Genomic DNA, 16769 nt, shown 5'->3' with positions numbered 1-16769 from the left:
ATCTCGGCATTCAATAGAAGATTATTCATTTTTATTCTGTTCACATTTATGTTACAATTAAATAAAAAGCTGATTATATCAATCTATTCTATTTATAGAAGGTTTTACAACATACTTAGCTTTTAACATATGAATCAAATAATAAATGTTGATTTATTTTATATTTGGCTGATTTCATTTGACAACTTGATTCTTATGAACATATTTCAATAGATAGGATCAAATTGATCCTCATTAAAACCAAAGATAGGATCTTGCAATGACAACTCGTATACGGACTGATCTGTAGCTACAGGCAGTCTGTCTATTTCCTCAGATCTCGGATGATTCAATGTAATTGATTGATTATTTAAGGAAACATTTCTTAGTGAGATGTGTGCGTTCACACCTAGTAAAAGCTGTCTTATGTAAGTATATTTGTGTATAAATACTTACCATAGCATCCTTGTTTAGATTAACTCTTTTGTCTATTTCTAAATTTATTTTACATCTTTAGAAAAATAGTGTTTATTTTGTAAAGGTTAGTGGTTTGGCTATACATCTGTTATTTTGTGTCTTTGTATGTGTTTTGTGTATTGAAACAATTCAACAAAGAGAAGAACAAAGAGAAAACATTCGGGAGAATGTTTATCCTAGTCTTGCCTCTGATGGAAGCATGCACTTTTCAAGCAAATCGAAGGGAGTTCAAGTTCTTGAACTTTTAGCAAGGTTCATTCATCAAGTGGAAAATACATCAACTTTGCGGTATAAAATTAGAGGGAGTCTAATATTTTCTTAAGTCAAATACTTTGTATTTTTGAGAAACTTTATTAATGAATCTTACCTCTGGGCGTGCCCCCGTAGACTAATAATATCCGAAAGGATATTGAAACCACATAAAAAACTCTGCGTGTTTTTTATTTTTCTGTTTTATATTTTCTGTTGTATATTTCTATAGTTACAGAATATCTGTTTGTAGCTACACAATATATGTTCCAGTACCAACATTTTATTCTGCATTTAATTAATTAATTTAATTAAATATGAAATTGGTAACATTAGAATATGGAATTTCAAAATTAATGAAAACTGATGTCTTACATTGGACACATTATATTATAATGACAAAATAAAATATTAATTAGTGGGGTAAAATTAATAAAATAGAAACAAATTTACCTATAAATTTAAAATAAAATAAAAAGTTAGTGGGATTCACGACCATTATCGATCCTTACCCTTCAAGGAAAAAGAATTGTGTATGAACGTATAATTTAATTATAAATTAATGTATTCCGACTTTATAAAATTAGCATTTAACATTTTTAAAAATAAATAAATTACTCATAATTTGTCACTAATTTTAAAAATTTGCATGCACTAATAAATTAATTGAAACATTTAAGCACAAGTTTCTATTACAATATAATTATGATAACAGTGACAGCAATGTTTATGATTACTCATAATCAGTTAATATAGACCTTAAAATTCAGTTTAAGAGTAATTATCTTATCAATTAAAAGAATTTTTTTAAAAAATATATAGATTTTGTTATAAATATTATATATATGGATGCTCATAATAATAAAAAATCACTAGCTTACCCAAAATAAAATATTAACATTAATTCTTGATTGTATTCAGAGTAGTTACCCGATTTCCTTAGGTCTTATTTATCTCTATAAATATGAGTCATTTCCCCATTGAAATGTGATACAAGATTTCACTATTATTTTGCATTACTGCTTATTTATCTCTTTCTCAGCTTTTATATTTTAGTTTATTCTCAATAATTTCATTACACGCTATCAGCAAGAGTCTCTACTAAAATTCTCGAATTGTTTCGAAGTCACGATACACTATATAAATATATATAGTCATATATATATATCATCTTCTGACCGAAACAATTTCAAGTAGCTACTTTAATTATAAATATATCTATTACTTTTTTTATGTAGGAATAATAATATGTATATATCAATGTTAAGTTTATTTTAATATTTATTATTATTCCCTTAATAATTATGATTATATGATTTGGTATATGTTATTATTATTCTTTTTATAAATATGTTTATTAATATTATTTTAATGATTATAATTTGCTTATACAATTATAGTCATGTTATCACCTTATTACACATTACTTTATTAGAATTGTATTACCTATTTTGTTTTAGTTCACTTGTTTTTCTTTTATGCTATTAGAGATTCAATTTTATTAGTCAAGCTTATCACTTTATTTCTTAATATTGTTTACAATATAATTTCTCAAATGTTTATTTTTCTAATATTTTGATTATTATTCTATGATAGTGATACTGAATTTTCTACTGCAAGTGTATAGTGTATGGTAATATAGTTTTTTTTATTCAAAGGATGTTGAACCCACAGGGAATAAATAGTTAATTCAACCAATTAATATACTTTCAAAGTCTATGAATTTAATTAGATAATTCGAAAAGTAATTGAAACGAGAAATGTAAATGAATAAACAAAAGAAAACATAAAAATTGCCTTCCCCCAAACTTAAAATAAACAGTGTCCCCACTACCAATAAAATTAAAAGAGAGAAAACAAACCAGAACAGTTAGGACTAAGGGTCCATAGCTGTGTTACCGCCATCAGTAGCAGGTGGATCATCGTCATAACTAGCGAGAGACTGGTATGGTCTCCTAAGCTCCTCAAGAAAATGTAAATAATCATTGTATCTCGAATGATGCGCAAAAGTGGCATAAAATTCAGCCTGAAAGTTATGCATAGTAAATTGTCGTGCATGTTGATCCTGATCCGAATGACGCATCTCCTCAATGTGTCGCATCATCACCTGTTGATTCCTTTCATATGATGCAAACCGTTGCTCAAAGTCTCTAAATTGGGTGCTCGAGCCATCAGTAGCTCGTGATAAGGATGGTCTAGTAGAGTGAGTCCGAGAGTGTTGAGGCTGTGAAGAGGAAGACAGTTGTGCGGTGGGTGACAAAGATAAAAACTCAGATGGCCACACAACAAAACCTAAACCAGTGGGTCTAGGTTCACCTAAATAATTATCCTTTAAATGCAGGATCGTGTTGTGATCAAGGACCCCTGAATGCTCCCAATGCTCTTGATCTGACATAGATACACTAGCTTTTGAGCACAAGTCAGTGATAAGACAAGCATGACCATGTCCAGTAGCTTTTGACCCTCGAGCTATAGTAGAAATGTTGGAATAAATTAGTTTCTCCACATTTATACTTTTACCTGAGCAGATATAATCTATCATTGTTGACATCCCTTTGTTGTGAAGAAGGCAACAAGTTATTGATCACAAATCTATTCCACATATTTCTCAAATAACTCAAACTAGAATTCCTGATATGCCGGTGGGGTATCTGCCCCTATAGAATAACATGTACCAGGCTTGGTCATATCTTGAAGCATGTCCTCATAATTCTTGTTCTCAAGACCAACATGGTAGTCATCATCTACAAAGTTCGGAAGCTCATAAAATTCATTAATCACCTTTTAAGAGAACTTGACTAACTTTCCTCTCACTAACAGGACGACCAATTTAAGCATTGGCATAAAACTCAATTGTGACATTTAATCAAACACTTGGTGTGCAAAGTTAACCACTATCCAAATGACACTCAAAACCTCATCAAATTTTCCCACAAACTTAAAATCAAGTATATTCGCAGTATAATCAAGTCTCAAACAGCCACAATCCCAAAAAAAATTCAAATTAAAAGGATCACCTCTTCACTTTTCATCAAAATCTTTAAACTTTGAACAAAATGCTATGAAAATGATCAAGTACCTTCTAGAATCTCATTTAATTTGGTCTGAATGTCATGAATCACGCTAGAAAAGAGAAGAAATTCGACAAAGAGTGGCTGCCACTTGGATTGGAAGAAGATGAAGGGAAGAACTTTGATAGGTTTGGTGGTTTGAATGTATGTGGGTTTGGGTTTGTGTGTTAAAAAATCTGGGTGTTTTAAGTTGGGAATGGCTGAGTTCGAGGTCATGTGACACTCACGTGAACACTTAAGTGTCAAAATATATATATTTTGTCGAAACTGTGCAAGCGGCGCAATAGCACCTCACATACAGCGCAATAGCGCTTGACGCTACTCTTGACGCCGTACGATCAGCAATGCACAACACTATAGCGCCCAGTCCCAGCGCTGTAGTGCCAAATTATTTATTTTTTTATTATTTTTTTCACGTATTTCACGATTCATCAACTAAAGTATATATAAAAATTACAAAAAATAAAGACTCAGTTCATAAGCCGAAATTAAAAACTAAACATATTTTTTTTAAAAAAAATGTATGGGTTGCCTCGCATAAAGCGCTTAATTTATCGTCTTTAGCTAGACGTTGATGATGCTTCAATCTCTATCTTGGAGATACATCGTCTCCACCTTCTTGTTGAACTGACTAAAATAATATTTCAACCTCTATCCATTCACTTGAAAAATCGAACCATCATTGTTTTGCAATTCAATCGAACCAAAAGGAGAGACTTTGGTGATGGTGAATGGATCGGACCATCGGGACATGAGCTTACCTAGAAATAATCTCAAACAAGAATTGAAAAGTAGCACTTGCTGTCAGGGTACGAATTCTCGTTTTAAGATCATTTGGTCATCATATTTATTCGTGCTCTCCTTGTAAATCTGAGCATTCTCATATGGATCTTTCTGAAACTCCTAAATCTCATTCAGCTGCAATAATCTCTTCTCACCCACTGCTTGGTAATCAAAATTCAGCTTCTTGATCGCCCAATATGCTTTGTGCTCCAATTCTACCGGTAAGTGACAAGCCTTGCCAAATACTAGTCGATACGGAGACATATCGATAGGTGTTTTGTATGCTATCCGATAAGCCTATAGAGAATCATCAAGCTTTTGAGACCAATCCTTTCTATTCAAATTCATTGTTTTATCAAAAATAGACTTCATCTCTCGGTTTTACACTTCGGCTTGGCCATTGGATATGGGATGATAAGCTAGAGCCACCTTATGTTTCACGACATACTTCCTTAAGAATGGTTCAATCACTTTGTTGCAGAAATGAGTCCCTTCGTCACTTATTATCGCTCTTGGAGTACCAAAACAAGTGACAATAAATTTCTGCAAAAATTGTGAAACCACCTTGGAATCATTTGTAGTTGTGGCTATCACTTCTACCCACTTCGATACATAATCAACAGCGAGCAAGATATAAAGATTCCCAAAAGATGGTAAGAAGGGCCCCATGAAGTCAATGCCCCATACGTCAAACAACTCCACCTCCTAGATTATATTCATAGGCATCTTGTTTCTTTATGAAATATTTTCGACTCGTTGACAACGATCAAAAGTCTTGACAAAATTATAGCAATCCTTAAAAATAGATGGCCAATAGAAACCAAATTGTAATGCCTTTGTTGTTGTACGAGTTGGTCTGAAATGTCCATCATAAGGTGCCAAGTGACATTGCTCAATAATAGACTGCATTTCTTCCATTGGGACACAACGATGAATGACTCTATATGTTCTCAACTTAAGTAGATACGGATTGTCAAAGAAATAGAATCTTGAGTCATGAATCAACTTCCTCTTTTGATGAGTATTGAAATCCAGAGGAATTTGACCACATATAATATAGTTGACTATACCTGCATACCATGGAACTTGAGTCGAGACCGCGAGGAATATTTCATCTGGAAATACTTCATTAATTTACTCTTTAACTTCAACATCTTCATTCTCGAGCCTTGATAGATGGTCCGCTACAAAATTCTCACTCCCCTTCTTATCTATGATCTCAATATTGAATTCTTGGAGTAATAACACCCAACATATCAATCTTGGTTTAACATCTTTCTTAGCAAAGAGATAGCGAAGCGCTGCATGGTCTGTGTAAATGAGGACTTTGGAACACAGAAGTTATGGTCTGAATTTGTCACATGCAAAGACTACTGCTAACATCTCTTTTTCAATGGTTGAGTAGTTACGTTGAGCACCATTGAGAGTCTTGCTTGCATAGTATATGTCTAAAAAATCTTTGTCTCTTTGTTGTCCCAATACAAACCCCACCACATAGTCGTTAGCATCGCACATAATCTCAAATGCTTGACTCCAATCTGGCACAATCATTATTGGTGATATCACCAACTTCTTTTTGATAGCCTCAAAAGCCTTGCTACATTCCTCATCAAATTCAAAAGGTGTGTCTTTCTCAAGGAGATTGCACAATGGCTTGCTTATTTTTTAGAAGTCCTTTATAAATCTTCTCTAGAACCCAGCATACTCAAGAAAACTTTGTATCCCCTTAACATTGGTGGATGGTGGTAGTTTCTCAATTATTTATTTCTTGGCTCGATCGACTTCAAGACCTTCCCTTGATACTCAGTGTCCCAAGACAATGCCATATTGAACCATGAAGTGGCATTTTCCCCACTTTAGTACCAAATTCTTTTCCTCAAATCTTTGAAGGACCAAGGCTAAATTGTGCAAGCAATGATCAAATGAAGATTCAAAAATAGAGAAGTCATCCATAAACACCTCCATTATTTCTTCCACCATATTTGAGAAAATGGCCCATCATACAACGCTGAAAAGTAGCTGGAGCATTGCAAAGGCCAAAGGGCACCCTCCTATAAGAAAATGTGTCATATGGGCATGTAAATGTTGTCTTTTACTGATCTTCTAGAGCAATGGCTATTTGATTATACCTTGAGTATCCATCTAAGAAGAAATAATGTAAATACCATGCCAATCTATCAAGCATCTGATCAATAAACGGTAGTGGAAAATGGTCCTTGTGGCTTTGTTCAGTTTTCTGTAATCAATGCACACTCTCCACCTTGTTATTGTTCTTGTAGGAGTCATCTCGTTGGCTTCATTCTTGATAACTGCCATCCCTCTTTTCTTTGGTACAACTTGCACCGGGCTCATCCAATTACTGTTAGAGATAGAATAAATAATCCTAGCCTCTAAAAGCTTAAGAACTTCTGCACGTACCACTTCCTTCAAGGCTGGATTTAGCCTCCTTTGGTGCTCGATGGAGGGCTTATAATTTTCTTCAAATATGATTTTATGCATACAAACTGAGGGGCTTTCCTTTTAAGTTTGCTATGGTCCATCCAATCGCTGATTCATGTTCTCTCAAAACTCTTAATAACATCTCTTTTTCTGACTCTGCGAGTTCTGTAGAGATAATGACTGGTTTTGAGAAATTGCTTCCCAATAATTCATACTGAAAATGATCAGGAAGCAGTTTGAGGTCCTTCTTACTTACTCTTTCTGTTTCCCCACTTTCAGCTTGTAGAAGAGACTCCTTCGTTACAATCCCACTAATGCTTGGACTAGCATCAAGAGTGTTCACGCATTCAAAAACTTGATCTTCTTCAAAATTCCCACTCTCCACATCATGTTCAGATCTCGTGGCACTAATAATGAGACTATAATCAAGGGAGTCCGAACTCAACTCTTTCCTCATTGTTTTTTCCACTAACACATCAATTGCTTCAACTCTGTGACAAGTACTTGTGCTATCTGGAAGCTTCAATGCTATGAATATGTTGAACTTCACTTCTTCATTATTGACTCTGAGAGTAAGCTGACCTCCTTGAACATCAATAAGTGTTCGTCCGTTAGCCAAGAATGGGCAACCAAGTATAATAGGGATTTCTTGGTCCTCTTCCATATCCAAAACCATGAAATCTACTGAAAGTATAAATTTGTTTACCTCTACCAATACATCTTCAATTATTCCACTAGGGTAGGTTAGTGAGCGGCCTTCTAACTGAAGAGTAATGGTTGTTGGCTTTACTTCCCCTAGTCCAAACTTTGTGAACACCGAGAGAGGCATAAGGGTGATACTAGCTCCAAGGTCACAAAGAACATTGTCAAATGAAGAACAACCAATGATGCAAGGGATGGTGAAGCTGCCCGGATCTTTCACTACATTCTTCGGTCAATTTCACAGTTTCAAAATCTTTGAGTCTTCTCTTCTTTGAAATTACTTCTTTCATGAATTTCACATAATTTGGAATTTGTCCAAGAGCATCTGCAAACGGAATATTTATGTGAATCTTCTTGAAGATCTCTAAAAACTTTGCAAACTGATCATCAATCTTATTTTTCTGGAATCGCTGAGGGTAAGGTAGTGGTGGCTAATATGGTGGAGGCAAGTCTTTCTTCATTGTCTTCTCATTCAAATTCTCCTTAACTGCTTGTTCTTCCTTATCAACCTCTAGCTCAATTAGCTCGTCTTTCTTCTCACTAGAAACCTTCTTTTCTGCATTTTCTTTACCCCCTTCAATAGTCTTGCCACTCTTTAGTGAAATGGCTTTGCATTGCTCCTTTGGGTTTATTACAGTGTCACTTGGAAAATCCCCCTTTTGATTAGAACTGACAACACTGGCTAATTGACCCACTTGAGTTTCAATTTTCTTCATTGAAGCACCCGTGTTAGTCATATGGGTCTCTATGTTGTCGAGTCTTGCCTCATTTTTCCGAACCTCTTATTAGACTCCATGATAAATGTGCCCAAGATATCTTCCAATGCTTTTTTTTCTCTTGTTGCTGTTGAGTATTGAACCCTGGAGGTGGTTGCAGAATATTTTTAGCATTGGCATATGAGAAATTCTCATGGTTACACAATCCTGGATGATAGTAATTAGGTACATTGTTGCTTCTGTAGTTGTTGTTGAAGGTATGGTTGGCCATATATTGAGCTTGCTCTAACTGACGATCATACTCCTGCGATAAAGAAGCTGTTGCCACACTTTCCATGACCGATGGAGTACCTTGTGTTGATAGGGCAGCCACTTGATTTTGTAAAGAAACAATCTGTGCATTTATCGATGTGATCTGGTCGAATTCATACAACCCTGCTACCTTCTTAGCACTCGATCTCTCACTGGGCCATTGATAACTGTTTGTAGCCATTTCTTCCATTAAGGTAAGGGCCTCATCTGCAACCTTGGCAAATAATGCACCCCCAACTGCTGCATCAATAATAGTCCTTGTTGGACCATTCAACCCATTATAAATGAGTTGCACTTGCATCCAGTTCTGGTATCCATGTTGTGGACAACGACGTAATAAGTCTTTAAACCTTTCCCAAGCTTCTTAAAGGGCTCTTCATCTTGCTTTCGAAATTGCCCAATTTCACTACGCAGATGAGCAGACTTTGAAGGAGAGAATGTTTTTATTAAAAGCTTATTATCCATTTAATCTTATGTTGTGATCGATCCGAGCTGTAAAGATTGTAGCCAAATCCTCGCTCTATCCTTCGAGGAGAAAGGGAAGAGACGCCATCGAATGGCATCATTAGTAACCCCATTCATTTTGACAGTGGCACATACCTCCATAAAAATGGCCAAGTGAATGTTGGGGTCCTTAGTAGCTAGACCCACGAACTGATTTTTCTCAACCATATTGATTAGTTCTGGCTTCAGTTCAAAATTATTGGCCCCAATGGTAGGATTGATGATTTCGGTGTAGTTGTCAATAACAATGGGCATACAAAAATCTCGGACTGCTCGTTGTACTGGAATAACAAGAACCGCTGGAGTTGTAGGTGGAACTTCATTGCTCTGATTGTTGTTGTTATTAGTATTGTCCATCCCGTTATTGGCCATACTAGGTTCTTTAGTTTTCTTCTTGGCTTTCAATAAAAGGAGTGTGTGCTTGATTTCAAGATTCAAAGGCTCGATAGGGGTAGATGTAATGCCCTACTACCTAGGGACCGTTATGCTGTGCATTTTAAACAGTGCTAAACATGCTAACCAAGTTATTTGGCCATAATCGTGTAACTCAATGTGATTAATGGTTTAGGGTTAAATTTTTTTGCTAAAGATACAACGTTTCACTAAAGTGTTTACTATATACATTGGGATCCCAATGTATATTTTAAGGGTTAATTACAATAAAATATTTCAACTAGCCGACCTAAGCGGCAAAATAGGGTTTAACACTAGTTCCTCTTTAAACCCTCGGTCGTGGTGGTCGAGTAGCCACAATGTACACGTCATCACCTAAGCTCTCCAACTCAAGGATGGTCCAGCTTTCTTTTGTCTTTACCTACACCACATAGCACCCGTGAGCCGAGGCTCAACAAGAAAACTCAATATGCTCATGACCAGGTAATAAATTGCCACTAAATGATAATAAGCATGTCGAGTAATAATAGCCCTATTCATGCATGCAAGCAAGTCCAAATAAATAATTATGGGCCCTACCCTCTATATAGATGACTATCATGTCAATCTGGGAATAGATGGCTAATGTGTCCATCTTTGAATAGGTGACTAATGAGTCACACACTTGGGCTCTGTACCCTAATCAAATAAGTGACTAATGAGTCACGCACTTGGGCTCCGCACCCTAATCATATAAGTGACAAATGAGTCACACACTTGAACAAGATAAGTGACTAATGAGTCACAAACTTGAAAAAGATAAGTGACTAATGAGTCACAAACTTGAACCAGATAAGTCACTAATGAGTCACAAACTTGATAGGTGACTAATGAGTCTTACACTTGTGCTTTACACCCTAATCAGATAAGTGACTAATGAGTCACGAACTTAGGCTCCGCACCCTAAGCCATGTGACATTACAGTCACCTAAGCCTTTTGGCCCTGACTCTATGTAACTAGCCTTTAGACTAGACAAGCGTTTTTATTTTCATCGAACTCGAGGTCGGTCAAGCATTTAATGCTCATGATGATTCATTTAATGCTCATGTTGATTATATCTAATCATTTCGGCTCTGCGTTCAATATGCTTATGCCTTTCTTGATTCATAGGTCAATTCCATACGACTTGTGCCGTTTCTGACTAATGAGTTAGTACCACTCGCAAAAAAGAAATGCATCTAGGAATATATCATATGTCAAATATCCAAATAAAAGGAATTTAGCATGCTTACTCAACATTCACTAGCATAATTATGATCATGCACATTTACAGAGACTTAAGATCTGATCAATCCCATATTCAACATTCATTACATACCCTAATCACATGTATCTTATGCATTACATGCATCACATACTGGGTGTAGTTTTTTTACCTTTGGTCAAAGCACAGGTTGCCAATAAACGATCCACAAGCACGATCCTATTTCCAAGCCCCTAGTGATAACCTAGTCACAACCATAATATAAAACCTCATCAAAATTAATAAATAAATACTTCCAGACCCAATCCTAGCCTTCGGGACGTCGAATCCTACTCAACTGGGTAGTAGGATCGATCCTAGGCCCTTGGAAATAAGGTCCCACGATTAAAAAGCAAATCTAGGCAAAAATGCACAAGCCGGTCGCGACTTGGTCTAGTGAGTCGCGACTTGCCCCAAGTCAGAGAGCCCCTTGCCTGGGCTCTGGGTGCGGGCCGTGGCTTGACCCATCTTGGGTCGCAACGCGCCCCCCAGGCTTCCTCCTCCTGGCTTCTGGCTTCATCCAAGTCACGACTTGCTAGAACAAGGTCGCGACTTAACCATGAAACTAGCCATATTCTTCGATTTTTCCCACTTAAAATCCTCCAAAAGCCTATCCAAACATAACCGAATCCCAAAATCAAACTTCCCAAACATCCTAATTTCCCAAACCCAATAAAACCCAAGCTTCAATTCATCCAAAAACTCATCAAAACATAAAATCCATTCAAAGCTTAAAACCTTTAAAAACTTAAAACTTGAATTACATCTAATTAATTTGTTTCCCAACTAAATCATCTGGCTAATATGCTTCTAATCTTTCCTAGAATCACTATACCTCGATCCTTGCTTGAATCTGAGTCCTAAAACTCAAGTTTCCTTTGAAAATGTGATCGGTTGTCGAAAAGGGAACGAGAGAGAGAAAGAACGTTTTGAACGTTCTTTTATAATTCTAACATGTTACTTCAATGTTAAGTAACCTCAAGCAAATCCTAATGTTCGGGGTCCCGAAAACGCCCCTGGGGGTAAAATAATCAAAATTCCCAGAATTTCTCCCTGATCTCACTAACTCCTAATTTATCATCAAATATTTATTCCCATTACCCAATATCCCGGTAATGTGCTAAATACCCCTTGACTCACTCTAAGTCAAGTATGGATCTCATTGTGACTTTTGCACTGGCTTTCCTCCTAGGATCGTCTCGTGCTGAGTAACCCAAGCATAACCAAATAATAATGCAGTACCACACCCATACCATATATATGCCAAATATACCCAAAACGAGCCAAATTATGAAAATTGACCAATTAAACAGAAATGGGCTCACATGCATATTTAATACACTTAAACATGCATATCAAGTCATATTATAATATTATTCACATAATGATACACATAAATATCATATAATCACATAATTCCATAATTCCATAATTTGCCACCTTGGCCCCCTAACCATGGCCCTAAGCCTTATTAGGAAATTTGGGACATTACAGTAGAACTCCTACTCCTTCGCATATTTAGTAAAACCAAGCACAAACAGTAACATTAGTTTCTGAAATAAAGAAAATCTAATTTGAAATCAAGACTTATAGCAACAATATTAGCATAATTAATTTCTTTATTCCCCGACAATGGTGCCAAAAACATGATACTAAATTTTCTACTATAAGCGTACAATGTATTGTAATATAGTTTTTTTATTCAAAGAATGTCGAAACCATTGGTAATAAATAGTTAATTCCACCAATTACTATACTTTCAAAGTCTACGAATTTAATTAGATAATTCGAAAAGTAATTGAAACAAGAAATTTAAATGAATAAACGAAAGAAAACAATCTTGGAAATTAACTTTATGATAAAAGAATGTAATAAAGTAACAATTTCACTATCTTAAATCGTGAATCACGGTTTCTATATTACTCTAATTAATTCTCTTTATTTGTAATCTCAAGAACCCTAATGTAATGCATCTATCTTTCTCAAGCATACATGCAATAATCTCAATTAATCAATATGATATCTTTATTATTCAATAAAGAAGTCATTAAGAAATTGATTCTTTTTAAGGAAATTCATAGAATTCAAGGAACCTCTCAATCTCACAATCACCCTGTGTCATATCTCCCTAAGTCTAATCTAAGGCTATCTCTCTCAAGCATAAACCCTAGATTTCAATTCACAATAATTGTGGCCAAACATTAATATGATACAACTTAAAGTAAGAAGATATGAACAAATATGAAGAATTTCATATGAATTATAAACGAAACCTTAATCCAAAATCAAAATAGATCCATCACTTACTTTAGCACAAAAGAAGGTTAGTTCTTCATTACAAACATAAATAGAATAGCAATGTAGTTGTTCATAATTAAAAACTAGATAAAATGATGAAGAGAATGAAACTTGATTGAATGATGATGATGTTGATGAAGTCTAGCCTTTGTTATCCTCTCCAAAAGTCTTGCTCCAGGTTTAATCTTCCCAAAACTGAAAACTCCTTATTTTCTCCTCCCCTTCTCGTTTAAAAAAATAAGTTAATTAAAGTCAGACACATGGCGCTATGGCGCCTAACATGTGGCACAATTGCACCATACTTATTTTCCTCGAAGTCCCGTCATTCGAACGCGAAGCAATTCTGACTCCACGAATGGTGCCATTGCGCCTCATACACGGCGCTATTGCGCCAGATATAGCTTTTCTTGATTCTTCGTGTTTCTTGACCTGGTTGCTTCATTGTTTCGACACTTTTCTTAATTATGTATAATGTACTCCAAATTCACTATAAAATCATCATTTTAAGCTTGACACTGGACACTACATAGAACACATTAAATTTATACAAAAACCTTACGAATAACACGATAGTTCATATTATTATTGATAACAAATGGGTGCACAAATGTGCACTCATCAGATATTTTTCTTCATGGAAAATCTCACAAAACTCGACTTTGTGCCACTTGATATTTCTGGAAGAAATTACTTATTATGGATTCTTGATGCTGAAATCCACTTGGATGCTAAGGGTCTTGGAGACACCATCAAAGATAAAAAAAAAATGAAGCATCAAGTCAAAATAAGGCAAGGACTGTGATTTTTCTTCGCCACAATCTCCATGAGGGGTTAAAATCTGAATATCTGACGATAAGAGATCCTCTTACTCTCTGGAAAAATTTGAATGAAAAGATATGACCACCAAAAAACTGTCATACTGCCAAATGCTCAATATGAATGGTTGCACCTGAGGTTGCAAGATTTTAAATTAGTAAGTGAGTATAACTCTTCAATGTTTAAAATTATTTCTAAATTAAAATTGTGCGGAGAAAAGATTACTCACAATGACATGTTAGAAAAAATATATTCTACTTTTCATGACTCAAATGTGCTCCTGCAGCAACAATACAGAGGACGAGGTTTTAAAAAGTACTCAAAATTGATTTTGTGTCTTCTAGTAGCAGAACAAAATAATGAACTTTTAATGAAAAATCATGTATCTCGGCCAACTAGTCTGCCCCATTCCTAGAAGTGAAGGCTAAACATCCGATAATCGTGGTCGTGGTTGTGGCCGTGACCATAATCAAAGCCATAGCCATGGTCATGGACGTGGATGCAAACATAGTAAGGGTCGAAGTAATGTTTGGCAACGTGGTCGTTATAATAACAACTCCTCTACTTCGCTGAAAATCACAGGCAATGAACATAAGGGAAAGAGTCCACAAAATAAGCCTCAACAAACTTATGTTTTAGGTGCGGTATGAAAGGACATTGGTCATGTACTTATCGTACGTCCAAACATCTTGTTGATCTATATCAAGCCTCTTTGAAGGAGAAGGAGAAAAATATAGAAGCAAACTTTGCCTATCAAAATGATGACCTCCTCAATGAATCCTTGGATTTTACAAACTTGGATGTTGCTGATTTTTTTGCTTATGATTCCATCAATGGCAATATGAATATTTCTACTAGAGGTGAGAAAGTCCATAATTAGAGTTATTTTATTTTGTTATGTTTGACATATTTATCAGTTATTTATTTTGTTTTAAGTACTTTAGTTTGGTATGTTAATTTTATGGACTTCTGTTTAGGTATTTCTATTTAGAACTTATTATGTATTTTTTTTTTTTGTTAATAAACAAATGGACATTTCTCATCTCTTACTTGATTCCAAGAATGATGGTGAAGATATATGTTTAGTGAACAGCGCAACAACTCATACAATACTTAGAAGCGATAAATATTTTTCAAAGTTAACAAGAATGGAGGCGAATGTTAATACAATACCAGCCAGTGCAAATTTGATTGAAGGTTCTGGAAGAGCCATTATATTAATGCCTAGAGGAACAAAACTGATCATAGATGATGGTTTATTATTTGCAAAATAAAAAAGAAATCTATTGAGTTATAAAGATATATGTAGTAATGAATATCATATAGAGACAATAGATGAAAATAATATTGAGTATCTATGTATTACATCTATTGCTTCAAGAAAAAAGTGTAAGTTAGAAAAATTGCCTACTTTGTCCTCAAGTTTGTACGTTACATGAATATGTGCAATAGAGGCACATGTTACAGAGAACCAGATGTTCACATATCTAAAAGAATATTTCTTTGTTTGGCATGACCGGTTAGGTCGTCCTAGTTCAATCATGATGTGTAGAATTATAGAGAACTCACATGGTCATCCATTGAAGAACCAGAGGATTCTCTTATCAAATGAGTTCTCATGTGTTGCTTGTTCTCAAGGAAAATTAATTATTAAGCCATCACCAGTAAAAATTGGGATTGTCTCTCCTGGATTTCTTGAACGAATTTAGGGTGACATATGTGGGCCTATTAGCTCACCATGTGGACCATTTAGATATTTTATGGTATTATTAGATGCATCAACCAGATGGTCACATGTTTGTTTATTATATACTCGTAATGTGGCATTTGCAAGATTGCTTGCCCAAATAATTCAATTACGAGCACAATTTCTAGACTATGCAATAAAGACTATTTGTCTAGATAATGCTAGTGAATTTACTACACAAGCTTTTGATGATTATTGTATGTCAATAGGGATACAAGTTGAACATCTTGTTGCTCATGTACATACACAAAATGTCTTAGCAGAATCATTTATTAAATACCTCTAGTTAATTGCTAAACCTTTACTTATGAGAACAAAACTTTGCATTTCAGCTTGGGGACATACCATTTTACATGTAGCAGCACTTATGCGCATTAAGCGAACATCATATCTGTAATGCCCCAAATTTCCTAATAAGGTTTAGGACCTTGATTAGGAGGCTGGGAGGGCCATAATTGATTTATTATAGTATTTAATGATTATATGCATGTTTACGTGAATTATATTATTATATGATGGTGGATGCATGCGTATGGGAGAATTTATTATTGTGATGGTATTTTGGTAATTTGGCCACTGTGGGCGTAATTGTATATTTTGGGTGCATGGTTGTGATTAATTAATATAGCCACATTATAAGGTGGATTGGTTCGAGCTAATCGACATGAGACGATCATGAGATGTAAGTGTTCGGTCTAGTCATAACTGGTTTAAGTTCGGGGCTCGGGGAGAGTCTCGGGGTGAATTTAATGATTAGAGCATTACCGGGAATTAAAGGGTAATGGGGTATGATTTATTGACATTTGGGAATATTGAGATTAGCGGGAATTGGAAAGCGTTAATTATGATTAACGGGATAAGTGAAAAGTTCCAATTCTACCCTTGAAATGGTTATAGAGACTTTAAGTGACCTAAGGGCAATTTGGTCATTTGGAGTTTGGATATATATGACTTAGGAGGGCTGTAGAAAGAACAGAGCCAAAACAGGGGTTTTCATCTT

The sequence above is a fragment of the Humulus lupulus genome, chromosome 5, assembly GCF_963169125.1.
Source record: "Humulus lupulus chromosome 5, drHumLupu1.1, whole genome shotgun sequence".
Lineage (NCBI taxonomy): Eukaryota > Viridiplantae > Streptophyta > Magnoliopsida > Rosales > Cannabaceae > Humulus > Humulus lupulus.
This window is presented reverse-complemented; position numbering follows the sequence as displayed.